Source organism: Camelus ferus, chromosome 24 (assembly GCF_009834535.1).
Source record: "Camelus ferus isolate YT-003-E chromosome 24, BCGSAC_Cfer_1.0, whole genome shotgun sequence".
Classification (NCBI taxonomy): Eukaryota; Metazoa; Chordata; class Mammalia; order Artiodactyla; family Camelidae; genus Camelus; species Camelus ferus.
In genome coordinates this window covers 3995818-4022353 of record NC_045719.1, presented here as the reverse complement: position 1 = coordinate 4022353, position 26536 = coordinate 3995818, and the positions used below count along the sequence as shown (strand labels likewise).

The following is a 26536-nucleotide window of genomic DNA, read 5'->3' as shown; positions in this document are numbered from 1 at the left end:
TATCTGGAGTGGAGAGTGAGAGAGAGAGGAATAGAGCAGGAGGGACGGTCCGGTCAGAGTCAAAGGGGCAGGACCCAGACATGGCGCAGGGCCTCTGGCTGTCATCCGGATGCTGGCTGTTACTGAGTGGGAAGGGAACTCATTGGAAGGTTTCAGGCAACAGATTGACATGATCTGTCTTAACATGGTCATAGCGTCACTCCAAATGCTGTTTTGAAGACAGACCAAAGGCAACAAGTGAGGCAGCTGGGAAAGCAGCTGGAAATCACTGCACTGAGCTGGGGAGAGTGGTGTGGGGCTGTGGACCATGGTGGCTGCGCAGCTGGTAAGAACGGCTGTGTGCCAGATAGATTCTGAAGGCAGAGCTGAGAGGGTGCAGACGTCATAGATGGGGGTCTGAGAGAAGGAAAGGAACCAAGGATGATTCCAGAGGTTTTTGTCACCACGAATTGAACTTGGAAGCATCAAGTTGCCATTTATTGAAATGGGTAAAAGTAGCCTGCTCGGTTCTCATCATGCTAAACTTGAAGTGATGTCAAGTAGGTCGTTGGATATACGAGCTCAGGAGGGCCATGTGGCTGGAGAGATGGAAGAGGCTTTTCACGTGTGTGGCAGTGTGTACATGTGAACAACTTTCTCCAAGGTCGGAGAGGAGCTAAAATGACAAAACAAGCCCAAAACTAGGCAGAGCACTAGTGCTTAGTTTCTATCATTTTTCTAGCCTTCACCAAGGTTCTAAACATTTCACACACATTAACTCTACCATCACATCTCAATGTGACAGTTCCTCCACTGTTTCCGTACTGCCCTGGGTTTCCAATAGACCAGTGAATTACTTGGAATCTCTCCTAAATTGCTGATTTCATCATTTAAAAAGATTTCCAAGTACATATGGCTGGAACTCCACAGAAGCCAAAACCTAAAATTGGTTTTTTTTATTGAATTTTTTCTCTATTTCCTGTATACACTGAGGGTCGGGAGTTTTATTTTTATGACTTTTTCTTTGCACAGTTGGTGAATGCTGGCATTTAAAAAATATTTTTTAATTAAAAAAAAGGAAAAAGTTACACTGAATCCTGAATATAGTTATGCCCTGGTTCTTTAGTACTTTGGCCATTTTCTGCGAGCTCAATGCTAAATTAATTACTAACTTCTGGAGAAACTGTCAAGAAATTGATATATAAGGAGAAATTCTCCAAAGGATGTGCTCCACAATCATTCTTTTACATTTTCCAAGATTTCTGAAACAAGCTAGATCACGTGACAGCTACACACTATCTATATGTTATTATCCAGTACCGCCTCTAGAAATATCTTGGGTAAGCTGGAGTTCAGCAAGGGGCACTCACCCAAAAAATCAATTACTCAAAGAACCTTTTTTGTTTGTTTTTTCACAGTACTGCATTTGAGAATATTGCCCTTTGAAGTTTTCAGTAAATATTTACGAATTTCTTTTAGATTTGGCCCCCTGGTCATTACTGTTTTTCTGATAGAGTAGTCTGATTCTGTCAAAGAAGGGCATTCATCAATTCTGTTTCTATTTTACCTTGGATTCCAAGTGGCTAAGAGGAAAATTAATGCCTACCGTATTTCAACAATTAAACCCAACTTTGGGATGAAGTACAAATAACCCATAATTTGGAATCAGCTATCCCTGGTTTTAAATTCCAATCAGCTTATTGTATGACCTATTATTTAACTTTTCTGAGTCTCTGTCTTCTTGCCTGTGAAATGGACATAAAGTTTCTCCCCCAGGGGATATTAAATTAGTTAAAATATGCAAAGCATTTCCATCGTACTTGACTAATTCTTATTTATTTTTCTTTCCATATAGATAACATGGAACTTTTCTTCTTCTACGTAATATATATTGCATGTAAGAGTCACTTGACAAATACTTTTACACAGAATTGTTGAAAGCCAATTCAAAATTTCATTGTAAATAAGCAATAATAAGGCCTAATGCTTATTGAGGGACTCTGTTCCAGGCACTATGCTGAATGCCTTCTATGTCTTCATCCCTTCTATCCTTGGAATAATCCTGTGAGGGAAGTCCTACTACTGGCCCTCTTTATAGATAATGCGAATCTAGGCAGAAGGGCTGAGGAACGTGCCCAGGGTCATGGGAGCCCATCCTGTCTGAACCCGAGCACTCTGGCTTTGGGGTCGGTGGGGGCCCTCCAGCACCATCCTGTTAGTGCCTTCCAACAGACCCCGTGCTGAGAACCCACATCCTGGGGAGCTTCGTCCCTCATCAAAAGCCTGGCTTTTTTAAAGGCTCACTTGACATTTATATATATTGGAGTTCTGCACCTTGTGTTGGTGATTTTATCACTTTAATTTTCCACATGGGCCAAGGGATGCATTCCATGCTGGCCTTTCCTGAGGAAAGGAAGACACGGTCACAATTCACAGTTAGAAGATTAAGAAGCACAAGAGAGACCTGCTGATGGGAAAAATCTACCTCTGAGTCGTGATGAGGCTTATTAAGTTTCAAAAAGAAAGGACCCTGGGTGCCTGGCTGGCGACCCCCCATTGTATCCCTACACTTAACAGCAAGTAGAAGACTTCTTTTCCTTCCTTTCTTCCAAGCCACATAATGTTGAAATTAAGTGTATTTTTGGAATCGGCTTCATTTTATGTTCCCTCCTTGCAAGATTCATTTAACCTGCAGGCAGCGTAGACGGGAAGACACACCCAATTCTGACATTCACAGGACTCTCCTTCTGATGGTTCAGGCTGGAACAACAGGTGCAAGGCTGCACCGTGGTCACCAAAGGTACCCATTTTAACCCCAAAGCAACTTTAACTCCCCTACTGGTCCACTAATTAGGTAGCTGATTTCAATTTATCTGAGAACTCTTTGGTGTCACGAAGTTCCCAGGACCTGGCCGCTGAAACTAGCAAGCTAGTGTGTGTCTTGAGGATTTTAATCCTGGACTATACCCATTTCCAAATATACTGGACAGATTCTCTTATATCACATTCTGAATTTTGCCTTAACGTGTATTTGCCAATCTCCTGGCTCTAGATTCTAAACAACTTGAAGCCAAGAAACTGCAGAGTCCATATTTGAATCTATTACAGGAATTTCCAGAAGCTCAATAAATATTAAACTGAAATACACTAAATTAGTATTTACAATACCTAAAATTTTTTCTTTTGATGGACAATGCTTTGATTTCCTTTAATCCACCTTCAAGTTTATAAATCTTACCATTGTTACCAAAGATGAGTCAGAGTTCATCTGTTTTGGAGAAGAACGTATGTAAATGAGGATGCGTATGGCTGTTTTTAATTTCATGAAGAGGAGCACACTGCAACTGTTAATCTGCATTGTAAATATTGTAATTAGAACAGAGACAGTCCCTAGCAATCTTTAGAGCAAGGCTGAAAAAACGGTTTTAGAGAAAGCTTCTATTTCCCTAAGCTGCCTACGCAGAGATTTAATCTGATTATTTAGGTCAGTTTTTATAGATGAGATTTTATAAAGCCATAGCAAAACTCATCCACTGTGTTAGTCATTCACCTCAAGAATGTAAAAATTAAAATGTATTTCTCTTTATAGGTATTTACTTTGGTTAGTTTCCTTTTTTTTTTTTTTAACATTTTTTATTGATTTATAATCATTTTACAATGTTGTGTCAAATTCCAGTGTTCAGCACAATTTTTCAGTCATACATGGACATATACACACTCATTGTCACATTTTTTTCTCTGTAAGCTACCATAACGGTTTGTGTAAAAAACATGGAACGCTTCACGAATTTGCGTGTCATCCTTGCGCAGGGGCCATGCTAATCTTCTCTGTATCGTTCCAATTTTAGTATATGTGCTGCCGCGAAGCAAGCGGTTAGTTTCCTTTTTACTGCAAATCATGTTATTTTTTTCAACAGCAACTGAGGACCAACTCCCCCACTGTTAAAAATGATGCTATGTCATCCTAATATTTTATGTAAAACTCATTTTTAAAATGACCACTAGATGGCAATGAATCAGCATAAAAATGTAGGTCTTGCAGGAAGACACCCATTGTGAGTTCAAAGGGGCAAGAAGAGAAATGACACTCAACACCTTTCTCCTCCTTGGCATCTATACAGCCTGGAAGGATCCTAGAATCCACAGCCACTGTGGGGGCTGGTGGCGGGGGCTTGATGGGGCTGGGGAGTAGGGACGTGCTGAGAAGGGATTCAGGGAAGCCTCAGACATGGTGAAATGAACGTGGGCTTTGGAATCCAACAGCCCTGGGTCTGAGTCTTGGCTCTACCTCTTGTGAGATGTGGGACCTTGGATGAATTATTGGACTTTGCTGGGCCTCAGCTTATCCATCATTAGAACGGTAGTAATAATACCTCATTTGTAGGGCACAGTGAGAACCAAGTGAGGTGATGGATGTACAGCACCTTACATGTGAATGGTGCTGAATCAGTCTCTGCCATTCCAGGGCCATGATTTCTTCTCTGAAACCATTGGGGCCAAATTCGTTTCAGAATTTTCAAACAGTAAAGCATAAATTATGTATCTGTGCTCAGTGGGGGATGGGGCAGCATTCCACCATAATTCAGATCCTCTCTCAGTGAGTAAGTTACGACAATTTGGGGAGTCACATTAGCTCTTTCAGAAAACAAACACGTCACATATAGCCCAGGAAAAGAAACTGATCTGGAGACAGACCTTATGCAATGAACAAATCTGCCCAGATATAATCTGAATTCTCCTGTATTTTGTGTACATAAGGTCTACAGTGAAAACCAGTTGTAAATAGTAGTTGCATACATTGAGGGGCTGCAGCTACATTTTATCAAGATAAGTAGCATGGGAACCATGATCACAGTGCCTCTGTATTAAGTTGCCTGTGACCTTTCTGAATAAGAACGTTCAGACCGCGTTGGCGTTGCTGCTGGGAAGAGGACAACTCCATCTGTGGAAGCTGACAACAGCAGAGGAACAAGAAACCGATCGTGGGCTTCGCTGGGTGAAAAATCTCAGTGGGTCCCCAAGAGCCCACAGGATAAAGCCCAAATTCCTCACCGGGGCAGCCGTGCTCCTTGGTGATGTTCTCAACCCACTCCTTCGCAGTCTCTACTCCTCCTTTGTAAGCCACTTTGGGATATTTACTCAATGCCTTTGGATTTTCTTAAACTCTGTCTCTGGGCCTTTCCTTTGCCCTGAATGTTGTTTTGCCCACCCTGTGCCTCTCCCCTCTTCTCTCCCCTCTTTGAGACCTGGAGCAAATAAACACTAACCCAAGAGACCTTCTGGGCTGCCAAGGCACATGCTATTTAAAAACATTGCTCTGTATTATCTATCTGCTCACGTGTGAATCCTAATGGGTGTGAGGGAAGGAGTGCTTTTTATGTATCCTTCTGTCCTAGTACTGAACACTGAACTCAGAAATTCATGGACATTGAGTCAGTGTTTGCTACTTATTGATTGAAAAGTTGAGTCAAGCATTGGCATAAAATGGTGAATTCTACTTTATTTTAAATTTGGTGAATGTTTAAAAAGTACAAGACCCTCCCTCTGTCATCCTGCTCTGCTCTTGGAGTCCTAATTTACAGACGAGGAGAAAGGAAAGTGAGACCAGCTCAAGGTCATGTAGCTAATAAGTGGTGGAGTCTTGCCCTTTGTCAAGTATCCAACTGCCAATCCAACACTTTCCACGGCTCAGCCTCCTACAAAGGTAAAGGCGCAAAGGCCACTGCACTGTAGTGTCTCAGCATACCATGTGGCACCATTTAACGGTTTTCTAAGTGGCTCTAGATAAATATGAAATATGGCATGCTGGTCTTTCTTTTTCTCCATTAACTGGACAAGTTAATATTCCAGAGGGAATTATTCAGGCATATGAGAGAATTAGTAAAGGAAGTTTAGTTTGCTAAACTTCAGTGGGGATGGGCTGTTTTCAGAGGTTTTGCTCTGTAAGATTCATGTAATCCTGGTGGCCACTTTTCAAGGGATTTGCTGACCAAGGATGGGTGAATCAATGACTTCCTTGTATCTGCAGAAATCCAAGAGATTCCCTCGACTCTGAGAACAAATTTATGTCAGGGGTGCATACTCAAGTTCTTCTGTGTTTTTCCCATTAATTACAAAGGAAACGGTACAAATAAATACATCTGTTTAAAAATGTTGATGTGCAAATATAACAGAAAATATCACATTTCTCATCCCTTTGGGTGATTAGGCTAATTTTCCAGCCTGAGTTTGGCTACAGTGAAGATTATCTATCTTACGTCTAACTTGGTAACAGTCCAACTTTATACTTTGTCTCAATTTTTGCCATATTCAATTCTCAAGTTACTTGTGAGGCTTTTTCTAAATGACTTTTCCAAAAAGTCAGCCAACAGGCCCACAGTTAACATAAACAAAGGTTTCATTGTGTTTCTTAGATGGATAAATTTTGTTCACCATATGGTTTGTCATTCTCAAAACTATTTTTCTGAAAATCTGTGATATTTTCCTATGGCTATTTTAATGTATTTTATCTTTTAGTTAACTGCTATCAGTAGCTTCTTCTTTGAATGCTTTATTTACAGATTTTTGTTTTCACACATTTGACATAATTTATCATGGAAAAACCCAAATATGATCAAAAGTAGACACAATAAGCCATCATTCACTAATTATTTTGCTTCAATAATTATCAGCTCATGGTCAAGCTTTTCTCCTCTGTCCTTCCACCCAACACCTACCCCCTTGAATTATTTTGAAGCAAATTTCAGATGTCGTATCATATTATCTGTGAATATTTCTCTATGTATCTTTAAAAAAAAACAAGGACTTCCCTTTTTAAATATAATCACAATATCAATAACCACCACCTTCCCTCGCCCCCATCAAAGAGTAATTCCACAACATGGTCAAATACCCAGTTAGTATTCACATTTCCCTAATTGTACTGTTCATGGTTTTTGTAGTTTGTTTCTTTGAATCAGGATCCAGGCAAGGTTCACACATAATAGCTGATTTATCAGTTACTGAAATCTCTGTTCATAGGCTGTCCCACCCTTCCCCACCCCCACGCCTTATCTCATAAACAGGGTTGTTTGTCCTGCAGTTTCTCACACTGTAGATTTGCTGATTATACCCCCATGGTGTCATTTAACAGGCTTGTTCCTCCATCACCTGTACTCCCAGTAAAACAGAAGCTGTATCTAGATGCCTGATTAGATTTCAGTTATTTTCTTTCTTTCCCTGCCTCCCCTGAGAAGAGTTCTTCACAGACAGTACCCCATACGCCCATCAGGAGGTGGACACTGTCTGGTTGACTCTCTCCGTTTAGTGTTTACTATATGGATGATCATGCCTGGACCCTTGGAAAGACAGGGTAAATGCTTGATTCTTTCCTCTAGAAAGGAGCTGAGGAAGGGGCTTCCTCCCTCAGCTCAAAACACAAGGAGAGGTCTCAGCGCTGCACCAGAACAGTCACATCTGACCAAACAGGACCTTCCATTTCAGTGGCTTTCAAACTTTTTTTGACTATGACCCAGAAGGGGAAATACAATTTTTTATTTTAAAAAATTGAGATGAAATTCATATAACAGAAAAGTAACCATCTTAAAGTGTGTAATTCAGTGGTATTTAATAGTGTCACAGTGTTGTGCAACCATCACTTCTCTCTAGTTTCAACACACTGTCATCACCCCAAGGACATTGTACACCAATTAAACAGTCATTCGCCATTCCCTGTAACTTCTCGCCCCTAACAACCACCAATCAGCTTCCAATCCTACGCACTTACCTCTTCTGGATAATCCACATAAATGGAATCACACATTATGCGAACTTTGATATCTGGCCTCTTTCACTTGGCGTAAGGTTTTCGAGGCTCACCTAACACTACTTCATTCCCTTGTGGGGCTGAATAGTATTTCAGCGCATGGATATACCACATCTTGTTTCGCCATTCATCCATTGATGACTTTGACTTTGTCTCTACCTTTTGCTATTGTGACAAGTGGGTCTCTGAATATTTGTGTAAAAGTAGTTGCTTGAATACCAATTTTCAATACCTCCTGGGAGTGGAATCACTGGGTTGTATGATAATTCTATGTTTAATTTTTGAGAAAATGCCAAACTGTTTTTCACAACTACTACATCATTGTACGTTCCCACCAGTTATGTAGTGTTCCGGTTTCTTCACATCCTTGCCAACACTTGCAATTTTCCATAGGTTTTTTTTTCCCAAATATAGCCATCTTAATGGGTATGAAAAATACACTTAAAAATTATTTACATTTTATATCACAACCTAGTAATCACACAGGGAAAAAATAACTGAAATAAGAGCTTCACAAAATAATACAATGCTCTGATATTTTCCATGTCATAGTATCATCTATCTTATTTCATTTATCTTAAAAAATGCTGGTTGCAACTCACTAAACTGATTTCATTATCCACTAAAGAGTCGTGATCCACCATTTCAAAATCATTGCTCAATTTCTACGTACAAATTTTTCTAGGAGCTCTCCTGTATTTATATGCAAAATAGGAACAATTTCCTTTTGAGTCCTAGAAGACATCTCACTAAAAACAAAATAAAATCATAATTATCTCATCAGCAAAGTATGTTGATGTCTCAGTGTTACTGGAAGAGTGCTGGTCCAAAGGTTGGAAAGCAGGGGTTAATTTTAACTCTGAACCCAGCATCTGAAACACCTTTTCCGAGATTCACGTTCACAGCCAGTAAATGAAGGTAACAACGGACAACACACCCAGCTGGAGGCTTGCGATGAGGGTTGGATAATAGCGTATTGGATGTGGCTGTAGTTTGCAAACAGTGGAATGCTATCAACAGCAAATTGTGACTTAGGTGTTCCCCTAGGAGCCTGTCTGCAGAGCATGAATCAATAAGCATCAGTAAATAGCAGCAACTGGGGCAAGCTCAGTCACTGGCTGCTCACCCCATGTCACACTGGGCCGGAGCCCTCAGCCTGGATTCACTCACTTAGTCTTCATAATAGCCCTATCAGTGAGTATTGGTGAAACTGGCCCCTTTTGGCAAATGAGAAATCAAGGTACCAGGCAACCTAGTAACAAGTAGGTTACCAAAGTCCTCTCTCTAGGCGGTGGCAGAATTAGGCTGGAACTCAGGAAGTCTGGTTCTCGTGCCTGGATGCTTAACTACTATGCTATACTCCCTATTTAACGAAGGCAGAAACCAGAATTTTATACTAATGCATCTGAGCATTTATCAAGTTTCCTGTAGCATTAGGTGTCTTTGCCAATTAAATGCTTATTTGAGAATAATCAGTGAAGAAAAAATTTTACTTTTTTTGCACATTTTTGTGGAAAGAAGAATGTCATCGCAAGTCACTTCAAGGAAGGATTGTTACCTTTGAAGCGTATGGACTGTGAGAAGGTTTTCTGGTGTGTGCGTGTGTGTGTGTTCACCCACGAAAGCTTCAAAGAGAGATACTGCCTCCCTAGCAGGAGTTAAGATGTGGTTGTTCAGGAACATAAAAGGAAATCCAAGGAGAGACGAGACCAGTGGCTCAGCCGTCAGTGCCAGGCTTCTGAGCCTGGCCCTACTGATCCCATACTGACCTTAAACATCCCCCATCCCTGGGAATGCGGCTCCTGGTCTGGCATCATGAGAGCCTGTCCAACCTGTGGGGCAGAGATAAGTCTAAATCTAGCCTTTGACTTCAGACACTAAGGAGGACTTCCAGTGAAGAGACTGATCATTTTCAGTGGCAGTGACTAGGGAACTAGGAACCTCTTACTTTGATTTATTAATCAGATCAGTTTGGTTGGAGGGTCCCGGTGAGAGAACATAAAAGACACAGGGCACTTTCTATCTCAGAGGTGAGCTGTGAATTTTTGTCCTTCAGGCCAGAGGCTGAATTCTCACCAGGAGGTGCTGTTTGCACAGAAAGCGGCGTTTTCTCTCCTCTGACCTCCCCACAAGAGCTCCTTCTGAGTGCCGCTCCTCCCAGGATGCTGCCCCAAATTATGTTTCTAATGAATTGTGTTGCCAGATTGAGCAGGAGCCAGGATCCTCTTTGGAACTGGGTAAACTGGGCTAATTAGAAACAGGTCCATCTCATTCCCCAGCCGGTTCTACCAGGGGGAAAACCCTGACATCAGGCGGGTCCCACGCACTGCTTGGCAACAGTAAGATTATGCTCGGTTTTGTCACCTCCAGGAAGGCCTCCAGGTCTGCATAACTGTTGGCTCATAAATTTCTGTCTCTGTGATGTTTCTGAATTAAGAGGAACAGATGGTTTCTAAAGGTTCCACTCTTTCATTATTGATGCCAAATGGCTTCCTGCTGACAAATTCTGATTTTTATCCGGTTTCTGTGCTAACACAGTCCTTCTCAGCCATCAGTGTTCAGGTACAGCACGCCTCCCCTTCAGCGCATGGCTCCCATGACCTGGGTGCTAGTGGGTGTCCATCTCTGACAGCAAGGAGAAAATCCACTGAACTCTTTGGCTTCCATCCTGTGAATCTCTCTGTAGGTTTCAGAATACCTTTCCTGGCTGGAAAACTCTTGCACAGCGGGGGGAGAAGAGTTCCCAGTCCCACTTCACAGATACCTGGAATTCGTAACACCTAAGGGCTTCTCTCGTTCAGCTTTCAACTAAAAGCTCAAGCACAAAACAACAAAGGATCACAGAGAGAAAGATCAGGACCCAGCACTGTGAGCAAATATGTCATGAATCCTGCATGAAACTCCCATCATTTTGCAGGCACTTTCATAGCCCATTGGTCTGTCTTCTGTGGTTAATGCTCCTAGAAGACGTGGCATAAATTCTCAGATTGTTTCAAGATGAATGAAAAGTTTAAATGGGCTGGCTTATGTGAATAGATCACTCTAGATCAATTCTTTTTTTATTATTTCTTCCTATTTTTTTCCTCTCAAGCATATCTACTTCAGGAAGTGTGGAGAGAAAAGAGCCTGGTGGGAAAAACGTATCAAGTGATAATGACACGTCCTAGTGGAAAAAGTTCTGGGGCAAACAGATTCGGGGTTTTACTGTTAAACTAACACGAGATTACCTATCCTAACAAGATTTAAGCATCTTGTTTTTATAAATGCTCTTTCATTTGTGTTAAAACAGGGGGAAATATGACATCTAACCCTTTTTTCCTGAGAAAATAATCACCATCCTTCATGCTTTGCCAACAAAAATCCCTTTTTTTTTCCCCATTTATGATAGGAGTTGCAGTATCTGTAACTTGGGAAAACCACCACTCTAGCTGGGGTATTGTTTGATTTTGTCTTTGACCCTTGGGTTTTTTGTGTGAGATGTGTACGTGTGTGTGTGTGTGTGTGTTTGTGTGTGTATGGGTGTGTGTGTGTATTAATCTGAGGTGAGGACACTGTCAGAGGTGTAAGAAATCATCACAACTGTTGACAGGGGGTGAGTTCTTCATTTTTATTCTATAGACCTTCATAATTGTGTGTTTTTCATTTTGTATTAAACTATTGACAACATACTATTTTTAAAAAATCATTTGGATTTGTTCATTGGAAAGATTAGATCTATTTAGTACTTGTCATTAAACGGTTTTCTCTTAAGTGAATCATTTGCCTATAACTCTATAAAAAGTAGATTTGCTTACTTAAGTTGTGGTTTTCCAAAGGCTGTTTTTAGTTTATCTGTTAAAAACAAAGAGAAAGAAAATAGGGAGAGAGATGAGGGGGTTGGCAGGGGGTAGAGAAGACGAGGGAGATCTGCCCTTTCAGCGTCTAGAATCCTGAAATAAATGACTAAGACGGAAAAACCACCGAAACCGGCATGTGTTTTCCGCGGTTGCTGATGGCTCTTTGTGGGGCTCTGTGGAACACTTTCACACTATCACAGGGAAACAGCACAGTCCAGGGTGGATTCTGTTTTCTATGGCTAAAATCTCTATCTCCTATTTCCAGAAGCAGAAACACAAATGAAGTCCCATGTCCTCCTGGTTGAAAACTTAATGGAAGAGAAAATATATAATTTGTGCTTGGAAATAAACACATACACACAAACAAATGAATACGAGTGAAACGAGAAAATCTGGATGAGATCAGTGGAGCATGTCGGTCTCAGTTTCCTGGCTGTGATACTGTACTGTGGTTTTATGAGATGTTAACATTGGGAGAAACAGTAATAAGTACATGGGACCTCTCTGTATTATTTCTTATAATTGCCTATAAATCTATATCTCAAAGTTAAAAGTTTCCTTAATTTTTAAAAACTTAGAAAAATGCCAAGTGAAAAAATTTTATATTACTTTAAAAATAAAAAAATTCAACATTTGTATTTGAAAATAATTAAATTAAAAGTATTTAAAAGACAAAGTCTCCTTTTTAAAATATTTATTTTATACATTATTTGTCTCTTATAACACCTATAAAAATCAAAGAAAAAACCCCAGATACAGTATACTTTAATTTGTTAGTTCAGAGCTTAATATATTTTTGGTATATTAAACCAACAAACTAAGTTATACGGAGAAATATGAAGGAAAGTTTTTACCAATTTTTGTGTAATTCACATGGAAGATGCATTTTACCTTCATGGGCAACATTTAGGGAACACTGAAAATTTTGTAACTTTGGATGGAAAAAATAGTGGAATCAGATAAGTCCATTAGCCTTAATGGCTATTAAAAAGGTCTTTGCCAGTACAAAACCATAGTACGTTTGCTCTTCAGGGATGAGAGACAGTTCTAAGAATAACTGTTGATGCTTCAGAGTAAAATGTGGGTTTGAGATGAAAAGACAACAATTGCACATTTAACTAACAAATCATGTGGGCCTTTGCAGTGGATGGAGAGGATGAAAAAAGCGAAGTCTCTGTAGATCCATCTTTCTGTCTATCAAACTCCTACTGCCTTATTTAGATGCAACTTTTAAAACCTTTTCTTTTGAGATAAATGAATTGTATATGTGTATGCACACACACACACACACACACACACACACACACACACACACACACACACACACAAGATGCATTTGAAAGAAAGAATACCAAGAGACCCCACGTACCCTTCCCTCAGTTTCCCCAAAGATAACTCCTTACACAACACGGTACAACATCACAAACGGGAAACTGACACTGACACAAGCCACTGATCTTACTGACAAATGATGCTTTTTAAACAAAAAACTGCAGTTTGAAAGTTGCTGAAACAGCAGATAACTACTAGTATATTTTCCAAAAAACACATCCTACACCCTGCATTAACTATTTTTCTAAAGTTTGATTCAAATTTTACAGATTCTGAGGCTTTTTCTCTCCTTATTCTTGCCCTTCCTACCTTTTTGCTTGTTCTCCTTTTTTTTATGCTTTTTTAAACAGATGATCATATAGTAAGAACAAATTGCTTTGGATATTTTCTGACATACATTTATGTCATTATAAAGCTGAGAGACAGATTATCTGTGGTGACATTTTCAGAGACCAGACTTCATAGAAAAGGAATAACTTAATTCCCCACAAAAGATACGTTACTATCTAACAGCTTGTCAAAGCCTTGGAGTTATTAAATCTCTACTACAGCATAACAAAGCTGCACAGACAACCTGAACCTGAGATTTGGTTTTGATGTGTTATTTTGCAAGGTTTGGAGAAGGCAATGTTGTTGAAAGCAAAGGGGTTTCCCTTTAAAATGCAGTGTTTTCCTTAAGAAAGTGGTTTGGAGCAGGAGATTCAGTCTCCTTTCCATCCAATTCAGATGGCCTTCTAAGAGGCATTTCCAAGTAATGGCAGCTGTCCACATGACAGGATGGTCCCAGTAAGAGAGAACCTGGCACTTGACAGCGTTGAGAGGAAAGAGAACTTACAAGAGGGGAAGGAACAGGACTGGAAAGGTAAGAAAAGGCTCCCTTCACTCGAGTACAGTGGTAAAACTTGAAGGGTTTTAAGCATCAGATGACGGAATAATTTACATTATGACTATAATGGATGGAAGAGGCAAGAGAATAAGCAGGGATGTCATTCTGAAAGCGATGACAGTGGTCCAGGTGAGAGATGCTGGCTGGGTTGAAGTGATACCAGTGGAGATGGAAAAAGAAAGTGGACAAATTTGGGACAAATCATGGTGGTCAGATCTGTTAGATTTGGTGATAGAATGATAGAGGGAGATGTTGAAAAGTGTCTCTGGATTTCTTGCATGAATGACCAGATAGATTTAAATGCCACTTAATGAGATGGAAAAAGAAGGCAGCATTTATTGAGAAGGAGACAGAAGGAGGGACTCATTCTGGTGGGGAAAATCAGAGTTCAGCTTTGGACATGCCAAGTCTGAGAAGCCCATAGGACATCCCAGTGGAGAGGTCAAGGACAAAGTTGGAAGAGAAACGAGGAGGGAAGCCTGGACAAAGAAGAAACTGGAGAGAGAGGGAGGCCACTGTGTAGGCGACAGAACAAGAGCCCAGGTGAGGACTTGAGCTCAAAGAGCCCCTTTAGCCAAACAGAGCTCATGGGCGGTTCAGCACAGGCAATTCCAGTGGTCTGTGGAGAAGTCAGATTAGAATGGGTCGCGGAATGAATGTGAGATAAAGTCGTGAAGAAAGTGGGTTTTGCCTATAAAACAAAGGAAGTAAAGAAAGAGCAAGTGGAAAAATAAATACCTGAAGGAAGAAATCATTTCAAGTATAGCTTTTTTTTCTTTTTAGATATGAGATACTAAAGCAGTTGTTCTTAACCTAGATTATACATTAGAATGACCTGGAAGGAATTTTAAAATTCTGATGCTCAGGCCGCCTTCCTTTACAATTAAATTAAAACCCTTTGCAAGCTGGAGCCCAGGCATCCGTGGGTTTTTTTGGAAGCACAACAGGTCAGTCCAGTGTGCAAGCACATTTGAGAACCAGTAGACTAGACGTGGTTTTCAGTCCCTGGAGGAGCTGGTTCAAATGCAGATTCTGAGTCAGAGGTCTGGGTGGGGCCCAAGGTTCTGAATCTCTAATAAGCTCCCTGGTGATGCTGCTGCTTCCTGGAGCTGCAGGACATTCGATGGCAGTTATCCAGGAGGGAAAGAGGTTCAAGCTGCAGGAGAGGACTGAACCCAAGAAAAGGGATGGGAGGCCAATACCCATGAGGGGACCAGCCTAGGGTAGGAGGAGAGATGCTGTAAACACAGGAGGCAGCGGACGGGGTCGGGCTGATACATTTGGTGGTCAAGAAGATCCAGGACTTAAGCCCAGGAGTTCTGACTGTCCTGGTTTCCATGCACACATTTCTTCTTTTCATTCTCTGCTACCTCAGCTAACCTCCTTCATGGGGATATGTCCCCCTTTTGTGAAGGTTAAGGCCATGGTACCTGAGGGTTGGCAGGAAACCTGTAGGTCATTCGGCCTTTACATGCCCCATGTTACAGATGTGGCCTGGACGTCACCTCCTCCCAAGGGCAGAGCAAGACTACATGTAAGGCTGGTGAGGCGTGAGTCCCTGAGCGACCTGCCTCGGGCTCTTCGTAGTCCTCCTTTGCAAGGTTAGGATGAGCCCGAGTCACTGTGGTGAGGCTGAGCCCACAGATAAGGCTTTTTCCTATTCCTGGTGCCACTTGGGGAGAATAACCAGGCAGTTGGTCAGTGTCCAGGCTGCTGTAATAGCGTCACCATCTACCGGGCATCTGCTCACATCAGCCCTTCCACATGGCTTGTCTCGGTTTATCCTACAAGAACCCTATGTCGCAGGTACTATCATTACTCCCATTTCACAGATGGGTAAACTGAGGCTTACAGAGGTTGAGGAACTTGCCTCAAGTCCCATTCTTTAAAGTTGTATAAGCAGTGGTTAAACTCAAGCAGCCAGCCTCAGATATCACACTCTTAACTTGATGGTAGCTGCCCTCTCTGTCAATTAATGAAGTGGGTCCTGCTGGAGTGACAGATAATTCTTCTTGGGTCTCTAGCAATCCTGCACATCTTTCTAGTAGAGGCACTAACTGCCTTTGTTTCAGACTATGTTTTCAAGGATGTTTTACAGCAGTCTTGTACCACAGAGAGACAGTGTCTCTGCCCATAGCCACTGGCAACCCTGCTTAGTGCCTGGTATAAAAGAACTGAGTTCCTGATGCTCAAGGTTGCACTGCTGTATCCAAACCTGCTACATCTGCAGGTATCTCTGGCCCTCTCTGCACTGCCCTGTGGTCAGAACTGGTGCTTGGAGAACCCAAACAAATGCTAGCACTCCAGCTAAAGTATCGCTGTGAAAAATAAACTGCCCTTTGTCTCTGACCCGAGTCCCATGTCTTTTAAAAGCATCCACAAAGTGGTGGCAGGCTAACCTAGCTTGAAAGAAGGGTAAAATAGAAGCCTCTTCACAGTTCTTGACAGGTGCTATTATCTCCATTATATAGACAGGTAAACTGAGGTTCAGAGAGGCCACGCACAGCCAGTAAAAGACAGAGGTGGGATTTAAACTCAGGTCTGTCTTAACATAGAAAACAAACTTAAGTTACCAGGGGGGACAGAGAGTGGGAAGGGATAAATCATGAGTTTGGGACTAGCAGATACTAACTACTATATATAAAATAGATAAACAGCAAGGTCCTGTTGTAGAGCACAGGGGACTATATTCAATATCCATAATGAAAGAGAATATGAAAACAAATATATGTATCTATATGTATGACTGGGACACTGTGCTGTACACTGGAAGTTGGCACAACAGTGTAAACTGACTACACCAATTTAAAAAAGAAAAAGCAAGAAAAAAGAAACTCAGGTCTGCCTCCATCCAAAGCATGCCCTGTACCCACTATTTCATGAGAGCAGAAAGGGGCCAGATGAGAAAAGGGAAGGAAAACTGCCCATGGACTCTATGGAGATGATCTCGTGACTCCCAGAGGGAAGCAGAGAAAAGTTTAATGCAGATGAGAGAACCCTCTGGGCTCCTGGCCCAAATCACTCGTCCAATCAGCTATTTTCATGTGGATTTTGTAATGGACGCTGGGGCGCTCCACCCAGATCTCCCCTTCAGGACTGAGATACTCTCGTCCCCGCTGCTGGAGGTATTAGCAGCTAAAGGCCCTCATCTGAGTCCCGCCCATAAACTGTCAGGCTGGAGACTGCTGCCTTACCCAGAGACAAGCCCCGTTCTGTGGGTCCAGGGGACAGGGCGGGGTGGGGGCAGGGCAGGAGCAGGAGCACATGATGTCCAGTGCCTTTGCTTCAAGGTGGGACAACTCTGTGTAACTCCAGGGCTTGCTGTGGGAGAGACTCAAACTTTCTGCCTTTTTGGCACCGACATCACAGTTCAGCTCCTTCCTCTGCCCGAACCTCCCTTCTGTCCCCCACAGTATTGACTTGAGTACCCTTCTCAAAAAATTTCCAGCACACAAACTGCAGAGAATCTTTTCCGGGGAACAGGCCTAAAGCAGATCTCATGCAAATCATGACAGGAAACAAAAGGCCATACAAAAGTGTGCTTCCCAAGATTTTTGTGTGCTTTAAGTTACAATTTTGGGTACCTGTTGGTTTAGGGAAAATCATTTGAAATATCACCTGTAAGCTCACCGAAATCACAGGGTTAATTCAAATTGTGAGAATTCCAGTAAAAGATGAGAAATCAGATTTATTAAGCATTACAGTTGTGACAATTATTCTGCTGTATGTTCACCGAATTGCTTTTTCTGACCTATTATTCTACTAATAAGTAAAAAGCAATAGGAAAATCATTAACTTATTATATAATGCCCTGATGGAAATTTTGAGTATAACTGAATTTCTGTTTTCCCTTGAGATACAAATACTGTGACTGTTTCATGGATTATGTAAATGGAACAGTGGGAACCATTTGCAAGTCACATTTAATGTGTCTGGGAAAAAGATATTAACCTCCTTTCCTACAGAGAGAGGCAAAAAGACTCAAGCCTTGTTGGAATGGAAAACTGGGGGTTTTGTGCAATCTCTCAAGAATAGATTTGGAGGGGGGGAGTGGTGATGAATGCCCTGAAATAATCTCCTCCCCTGTGATTTGAGAATGAAAAACCAGTGAGAACAAGGCCAGAGAGAACGAAGGCCAGGTAGGGCAGAACCAGATTCATGAGATGAATCCAACCTTTTGTCAAGTTATGTCTTCAGCCTTATTCCACCTACTCAAGGTTGTACAAACACATCTAGATCACGACTTTCCTAAGGGTAAAGTGCCAGCATGGTTGGTCGCTGTTTCTGATTTCAAAACTAAATGATGAACTAAGAACCAGGTCCCCTGCCCCAGATACGTTTTGTCCCATTTGATAAGCAAATCAGGATTTTGTCCCGTTGAGGGGAATTTAAATTTCAAACTGTGCTCAAGGGTGCACTGTTTCTTAATTGCATAAAAGGAAAATCAGCACTAAAATATTTTAAAGCTTTCTTTTTAAAAAGTCTTAAGACGAAAAAATGCACGTTTCTCATGAATTCATGCGTCATGTTTACAACTTGTAATGCAACCAGTTGAGCTAGTTATTTTCAATCAAGAGAATGTTATGCAAAGTCCAATACTTGACTCAGTCATGTAAACAAACAAGGCAAGCGAAATGCTTCCAAGTATGCTGAAAATTTAGCTTTTCTCCTACATAAGGCAACAACCTTTAACTTGAGAATGAAGTCCCAGAGATAATAAATTCTGCTACACAAACATAAAGGAGTGTTTGGTTTAAACCCTTGCGTAGCTTATCAACAGTTGCATGCAACCAGGAAAGTTGCATTGTGCTGTAAACAACTAATCCATTGCTTCATATTCCTGGGATCTTTCCTTCCAGTCATTAGACCAAAAATGAGGTAAGAGATTGAGCAAGTTTCTACAGAGAAGCAGCAAAAATTCCATCCACAGAGATCCCTAAGGTGACACCAAAAAGAAATTCTGGACATACATTGTTGGAGATCCTTTTCTCTGATGAAATGAAAAGCTTCAACATTTTTGAAATCAGAGATAGACAAGCCTCTTTATTGTTACCGAAAAGCATCATCATTGCTCAACAATTTTCTGGCAGAGGGAACAGAGGCAAAAGGTTAGTCCAATGAAATTCAGGTGGTAAAAATGCAAAAGAAGGTTAAGGTCAGCACTCTAAAACAGAGGAAAAGTCTAGCCTGTGTGTGTGTGTATATGTGAATGATCAAGGACTTTTAATGAGACTTAAGATTCCAAAGTTCTCCTGAGAAGGAAAACGTACGTGAAATGCCTGATACAATCACTAGAACATGGAAAGGTCAGTACAAGTCAATATTGACCATATACAGATGGAGGCAGTGCCTATCCGTCTGGGTGCCTGGGGTGGATTTACTACCAACAGGGATTGCAGCTACAGAAAATTCCAAGCAGAGTTCTTTGCTACCTGATGGCTCTTAGAGTCAATCCCCCTTACAGGCAGATACTTCAGAAGCTCATTAGAGAAAGAGTCTTCTGCCTCTTCTGGGCTGTGCTCAGGGATCATTTGGGAGTCTTGGAAGCTGGGCAGAACCTCCCTAAAGGGAAAGTTTGAAAACAATATAGGGCAACGCTGAGGAGAAAGGGTGTGTGCTTCTCCCATGTGGGCGAAATAAGACAGTGATGACTAATGCTGGATTTGCTGGTCCTTGGCAGAGAGCACAGTGTTTATTCAAAGTTGGATCCAGAGTGAAAGAGGGTATAGATGTACCCAAAATGTTATAAGGGGGTGGTTTCTTAAAAGAGATTGATTTTTCATCTCAAATCCATTACCAGGTGTGTGCCCACACAAGAATACACAGACCTTCCTGCCCTAGCCAGCTGCAAACATAAAAGGGAAATGAAAACCAACCACTTCCATCTTAGCAAAGTCCTTTTCCTTATTACTTTTATTGCTTGGATTATGCATTTCAATAAATGCAAAATGCATTCCTAAGTCTAGAAGTCAATCCCCCAAAAGTTGTTTATCTAGAGTCCATAAAAATCATTTAATTCTAGATTCAATTCATTCTACTCTTGATTTGCAAAGGAGTAAACTGTGAACCATAGAGATGGAGCTGATACGAGTAGGAAAAGCATCTAAAACTATTAAGTGGCACAGAGGAAATTAAATCCTGGCTCACTTGACCCCCATTCAACGCTGTTCCTGTATCAGCATCCTACCATTCAGAAAACTGCAGCTCACCAGACAGCTTCATTTTGTGAAGACACTTTTGTCATGTGAAGCGACTGCTATCCGGGCAAGGACAGTTCACTGAATTTGAGTGTCCAAAGTGGATTTCCTCTAGACACAGGAAAGCCATCAGAAAGTAAAAGTGCTTTTCCTTCATCGATTAAATCTAAACGCTCCCATTAGCACCAGCCACCAGGTCCCCATGATGACAGTGAAGGCACTGCCAGCCTTTACAGACTACAATTACCCACATCTGGTATCTGTCTTAGAAGAAAGAACCCAAGGCTTCACAGTAGACTGAGGAAGGAAACGAAAGTAAGCTTTCCCCAAGTCCACAAGGAGAGTTAAGTGCTGACATTGCAGGTTATCAGTGAGATCAGTGAGATCCTATCTATCTGGCAAGTGAAAAACGGTGACAACTGTCCCCCAGGGCTCTCTTCTGCCCACACAGTTCGAAGCGTGGAACCTGCACAAACCTGCGTCACAAGGACACACCTTCTCAGTTCTTCTCAAACGACTCCCTCGTACCTTATCCGGGGTCTCTGGTTTCTGAATGGGAAGCACTGAGGGAAAGACCCATCTGAAGTGGAAGGAGGCTCATTCCTGGAACCCAGGCTATTCTTTTCAAAGTTCATTATTAGAATGTGTCATAAAAACATCAAAATCTGATGGACTTGTGTAAGTCTGACTCATGACTTATTTTGCCCACATGGGAGAAGCCCACAGCCTTTCTCCTTGACGTTGCCCTATATTGTTTTCAAACTTTCCCTTTAGGGAGGTTCTGCCCAGCTTCCAAAACTCCCAAATGATCCCTGAGCACAGCCCAGAAGAGGCAGAAAGAATCATTCCCTAATGAGCTTCTGAAGTATCTGCCTGTAAGGGGGATTGACTCCAAGAGCCATCAGGTAGCAAAGAACTCTGCTTGGACTTTTCTGTAGCTCAACTCCAGCCTGATGGTGGTAAATCCACCCCAGGCACCCAGACAGATAGGAACTATCCATTTACACATGGTCACAGACTGACATGCACTGAGGCCTCTTCATGTTCCGGCCACTGCATCACGTATTCCATGTACATTTCTTTGCTTAGTCCCCATAATAACATGGTGCATCAGGCAATATTATTAGTTCCATTTTCTAGAAAGTTTAGACAACTTGCCCAAAGCCAAGAGACTTTGGAGACTTTGCATCTGACTGCAGATGGTGCAGTCTTAACTACTTGACACACTGTCATTGGTACTAAGGGTCACAATCTCCTGATAGGTGACTGATTAAGAGTATTTTAACTCTTTGAAAAGAAGGCTTTGAACCTTCTACTGAGATGCTTGTTTCATACGATTTCCAGACAAAGTCACAAAAACACTCAAGCAGAGCAAAGCCAAGAGCAGGAGCTAGTGTCTGAAAAGAGGAAAAGAAAGAGAAGCAGTAATTCCAGCCCGAGACCTGATTGTTAGTCCAAGTAACATGGTCCAGTCTTTTGCTTTAAAAAAAAACTTTTTAGAACACTTTAAAATGTACACGTTATATAGTCGGTTGATGACAAAACTTCTTTTTAAGAAGGTCTTTGTCACGGTAAAGCTTTAAAAGAAATATATTCAAGTCCTAGAAGGGCAGTCGTCTCATATCCTGTTTAGTCTCTAACACACTTGTTTGCCAAACACAAGGTTTAGTCTGCACATACCTAATTTGGGCAGCCGGTTGATGGTCTTAGAAAACATCTCAAAATCAAGTCGACCCAGCTGCTGGTTTCCAATCCTGCAATAATCCTCTGTGTGCAGAACATGACTTGCCAGGGAGCATGATGGAAGGGCATGGTATTCTTAGAGCAGACAGCTATGTATGAGCAGAGAAAGGGGGACACAGACCAAACAGCAGGAATTGGGCAGAAAGGAGAGGCACAGGCCAAACACAGGAACCATGCATCATAAAAGCACCAGGGGGCCCTGAGCAGAGAAAGAAAAGCAGGAACCTTTGGGCTGATAAGTGGTCACACTTTTTGGGATGATGAGTGGCCTAGAGGCCAACAAAGAAAGGTGGGAAAAGGCAGAAATCTCCACTGTCGGAATGTAACCTTTTGCTCATTAGGCCCTCATTTCAATAAAATTAGCCTTCCAGATTAGAAGTACCCATCATGCACCAACACCATGACACTTCCAATCCAGACTAAATAAGGACAAAAATCCCTCTTCCCCTCAGGAAGGTGGAGTTGGGATGAAAATCAGGAAATACGATCCCAGACCCTTCCCTTCCTAATGAATATTCCACCCACTCATTTTTACACCCTGTGTAACCAACTTGCCAAAGAAACTCAGGGCAGCCGCTCACCTGAGCCTGCCCTCTCTCCCCCTGAGAGTGTACTATCCATCCCTTAATAAATCCCCACTTTACTTTCTTAACCTCCACGTCTCATCTCTGAATTCTTTCCGAGATGGCACAAGAACCTGGACACTGGCTACATCTACCAGCAACGGCAGGAGAGCAAGAAACCTCGAAAATCAAGAAACCTCAATTTTCTTTCTTTGGAAGTGTTTCTAAGAGATGAAAACTGGGAAAAGAAATTAACACCATTATCTCAGTTAATTCCTTCAACAATCTTGAGGGTATTAGTATTTCCATTCCCTAAGAAACGAAAGGCTCAGAGGCTCAGAGAAAATGACTCACTTGTCCTCGTCACCCATGGTTCCGGGGTGCAGGCTGGGACTCGGTGCTGACTCATATCTAGTGCTGGATCTCCTGCACCCCAAGATGTGGGGGAATAACTGTTCTTTAAAACTCATATTTGTTGGACAACTTAAAATATCCTTATGAATTATTACTTGTTATTTCAGTATGATAATTTCACTGATTCCACTGATGACAAAAACCTTAACATCTTTGCCACAGGGCTGCATCACTAGTAGTCTACCTTTTTTTCTTTTCTCTCTGAGAAAAGTAAAATAATAAGTCATGACTATGTGGGAGAGCCTTGGTGCCTTATGCACTTGCTTAAGACTTAGGATTTTCTTTTTTCCTTTCAAATAGACTTTACTTCTAGGGAAGTTTTAGGTTCACAGAAAACTTGAGGGGAAGATACAGAGATTTCCCAGACACACCCTCCCACCACACTCGCACAGCCTCCCCCATTATGAACATCCCAGCACCACAGTGGTGCATTTCTGACGGTCTAGGAACCTGCACTGACACATCCTTACCAACCAAAGTCCATAGCTTACATTAGGTTCATTCCTATAGAGCTGTACATTCTATAGGTTTGGACAAATGTATAATGACACGTATCCAAAATTATAGTATCATATGGAGTATTTTCATTTCCCCAAAAATCCTGTGTTCCATCTGTTCATCCCTCCCCACTTCCTTACCTCTGGCAACCACTGATCTTTTAATTGGCCCCATAGCTTTGCCTTTTCCAGAATGTCATATAGTTGGAATCATACAGTTTTCAGCCTCTTCAGATTGATTTCTTCTACTAGTAATATGTACTGATGGTTTCTCTATGGCTTTTCATGGCTTGATGGCTCATTTCTTTTTAGAGTAACAGTCCATTGTCTGGATAGACCATGGGTTATTTATCTATTCACCTACTAAAGGACATCTTGGTTCCTTCCTATGTTTGGTAATTATGAATGAAGTTGTTATAAATATCCATGTACAGGCTTTTGTGTGGACATAATTTTCAATTCATTTAGGTGAATACCAAGGAGAAAGACTGCTGGAATATATGGTAAGAGCATGCTTAGTTTTGTAAGAAAACGCTAAATTGTCTTCCAAAGTGGCTGCACTATTTTGCATTCCCATCAGCCATGAATGAGAGCTCCTGCTGCTCCACATCCACCCTGGCATTTGATGGTGTTAGTGTTACAGATTTTGGCCACTTTAATAGGCAAGACAGGATATCTTGCTCTTATTTTAATCTGCATCTCCCTGGTGATCTATGAGTGGAGCATCTTTTCATGGGATTATTTGTCATCTGGGTATCTTCTTTGTTGAGATATCTATTCAGGTCTTTCACCCATTTTCCCATCAGGTTGTTCATTTTCTTATTGCTGTATTTTATGAGTTCTTTGTATATTTTGGATAATAATCCTTCATCAGATGTCTTTGCAAATACTTTCTCCCAGCCTGTGGCTTATCTTATTCTCTTGACAGTCTCTTTCACAGAGTAGAAGTTTTAAATTTTAATGAAATTCAGCTTATCAATTATTTCTTTCATGGACCGTGCCTTTGGTGTTGTATCTAAAAAGTTTAGGATCTTTTTAAAACAACAAATTATGTATTTGTGACAATCAAAATTCACTCATGCAGCAGACCATAAGAGGATCAGATCAGAAAGTATAATTTGAAAGTGTTCAGGCCCTTATAAGAAATTGGTTTTAATTTAGATGAGACTTACTAAATATGAACTGAGGGAAAGTGAATATTTATAATCCTTCTTTTATGAGTTTCAAAAACTGGCAGCAATGCCTCTCACTTCATTAGGTTTTCTGAGCCAGAGGCAAAGGTCCCTTGAATTTCCCTGCAAATCATGATACAAAGATGTGAAGTTGGATTTTAGGCAACCAAATCATAGCAAAGGGAAGGCCAAACAACAACCTTGTCTGAACGTTTGGCAGATTTGGAATTTTTCTTGCCATGGACATTTAAACATGTAACAGATTCATTGCCCTAGTAGCTGTCACACAGAAAGTTCCCTTGTTCACTTCTATGGGTGCGCTGTGAAGGCTGCGGTGAAAGAATCCTGCTTAAAGACGCAACGCCACAGAAGGGCTTTCGACAGCACAATCCTCTGAAGCAGAGAAAGCCATGAGGGCCCCAGGGGCCTGCCTGTGAACCTTTACTTCACCTGCCCTGCACTACCCAGAGAACACCCTGTAAGTTAAGGACAGAGTCTTTAGAAAACTACCTCAAAACAGTGTTGCCGCAACCGGACTCTGTACCCCGAAAATGATTTGAGATTTGGAGGCAGGGTTTTGGAAGAATTAGAAAAGAACAGCTTTATTGCTTTGCCAGGCAGAGGGGAGTCACAGCTGGCTCATGCCTTAGACTGTGAATTCACCCCTCTTGGAGTTGGGGTCTTGAAGTTTTATAGAAAAAAACTGAATGGAACAGGAAAGGTGAGAACAATCAGGGCGCTTTCCAGGGTGCTGCTGCCTTCCCCTTAACCTCCAGGAATCTTTCTGGTGTCACAGGGGAACTGCAGAGGGTCTTTCCATTCTTCTGAGATTACTGGCCCATTACCTTCTTCCTGGAGCAAAGCCTCTGGGTTAAAACTATGTAAAGAGTGTCAGGGAGAAGTTTGGAGGTTACTTAGCACGAAAGCAGTAAGGGAGGGAAAGCAAACTGCAAGATTTCTTAGAATCAGCAGTTTTAACAGCTTTAGCATCAGGACTTTTAAGTCTTTTTTTTTTTTTTTTTTTTTTGCGGAGAGAATCAATTCCTGTTTTGCACTAGCTTATTTTTAAAAGCCATTTACTTACTAAATTTCTCTTAAATTAGGCCAATTCCAATTAAACATAAAACTCCTCAGGGTTCCTCTTTTATAAACCTCCCATTACTTTCTGTATCCATATGAGTTTGTCCCTTATTATTTTAGTAGCTTTAATTACTTACATTATAATTTTAAACCTTAAAAACCTTAATACTCTGGCAAAAATCAAGAAGCAAGTAATTGTGAATCAGCTGTCATACCAGTATTTCCTGATTAGAAACTTATGCTTCCGTAAGTTTTTTCCTCCCAAGAAGGCAAAAGGTAGGTAAACTTAGACCTTCCCAGCAATTAAGGTTTCAATATTTCATGAATGAAATAGACAGAGAGTTCTCTTCATTTAACTTAGTTTCAAGTTACCAAAATCTGGAGAAACAACTTTAGATAGACATTCTCAAAACAATAATTATTCCTATAGAGTTTACCTTAAAAAAAAAAGTCCTTATTTTGTTTACTTTTAATTTTCTTGAAAGTTTTTTTCACATTGAGTTACCTTCCTTGCTGAAAAATGTGCAACAGATATAAGGTCTTATTTGACCTCCAGTAAGCCTAAGTACAACATAAGTATTATACTTAACATTGATGATTCTAAAGACGTATCTGTATTAATTAAACCAACAAGCTTAAACTAGATTTAGTACCAGATATTGATTTAGTACTGGAAGTTTCCAAGGTCATGTGAATCTGAAATTTATTTTGATTGTTTTTCTTTATATTTCTGAGCATTCATATAAGCACTTAAGTTTCTTTAAGCCAATTAAATAGAACCATTTTACGAATTAATTTGGCAATGCCATACATTCGTGACACACAAACACACAAAACACAGAGACTTCAGAGTTCCCATTCCGAAATTTTAGCCATGAATATGGTACAACAATGTAAAACCCATCAGTTACAAAAGAGGTTGGATTCAAGTTGGGTTTCTGGCAGATGGAACAAATCGAAGTCACCTGTCTAGGTGGCTAAACCTTGTTACTAAGATCTATGAAAGAGACAAGATTTCTATTTGTCTTTAACG

At 41.1% G+C, this 26536-nt stretch overlaps 1 non-coding gene across 1 annotated transcript; it reads right to left on the bottom strand.

Annotated features, from left to right (window-relative positions):
* Nucleotides 1-3744: 3744 nt before the first annotated feature.
* LOC116659692 lies at nt 3745-3849 on the bottom strand. The gene has a single exon (XR_004315060.1). It is a non-coding gene; the product is annotated as a U6 spliceosomal RNA (small nuclear RNA).
* Between the last annotated feature and the right edge of the window lie 22687 nt (nt 3850-26536).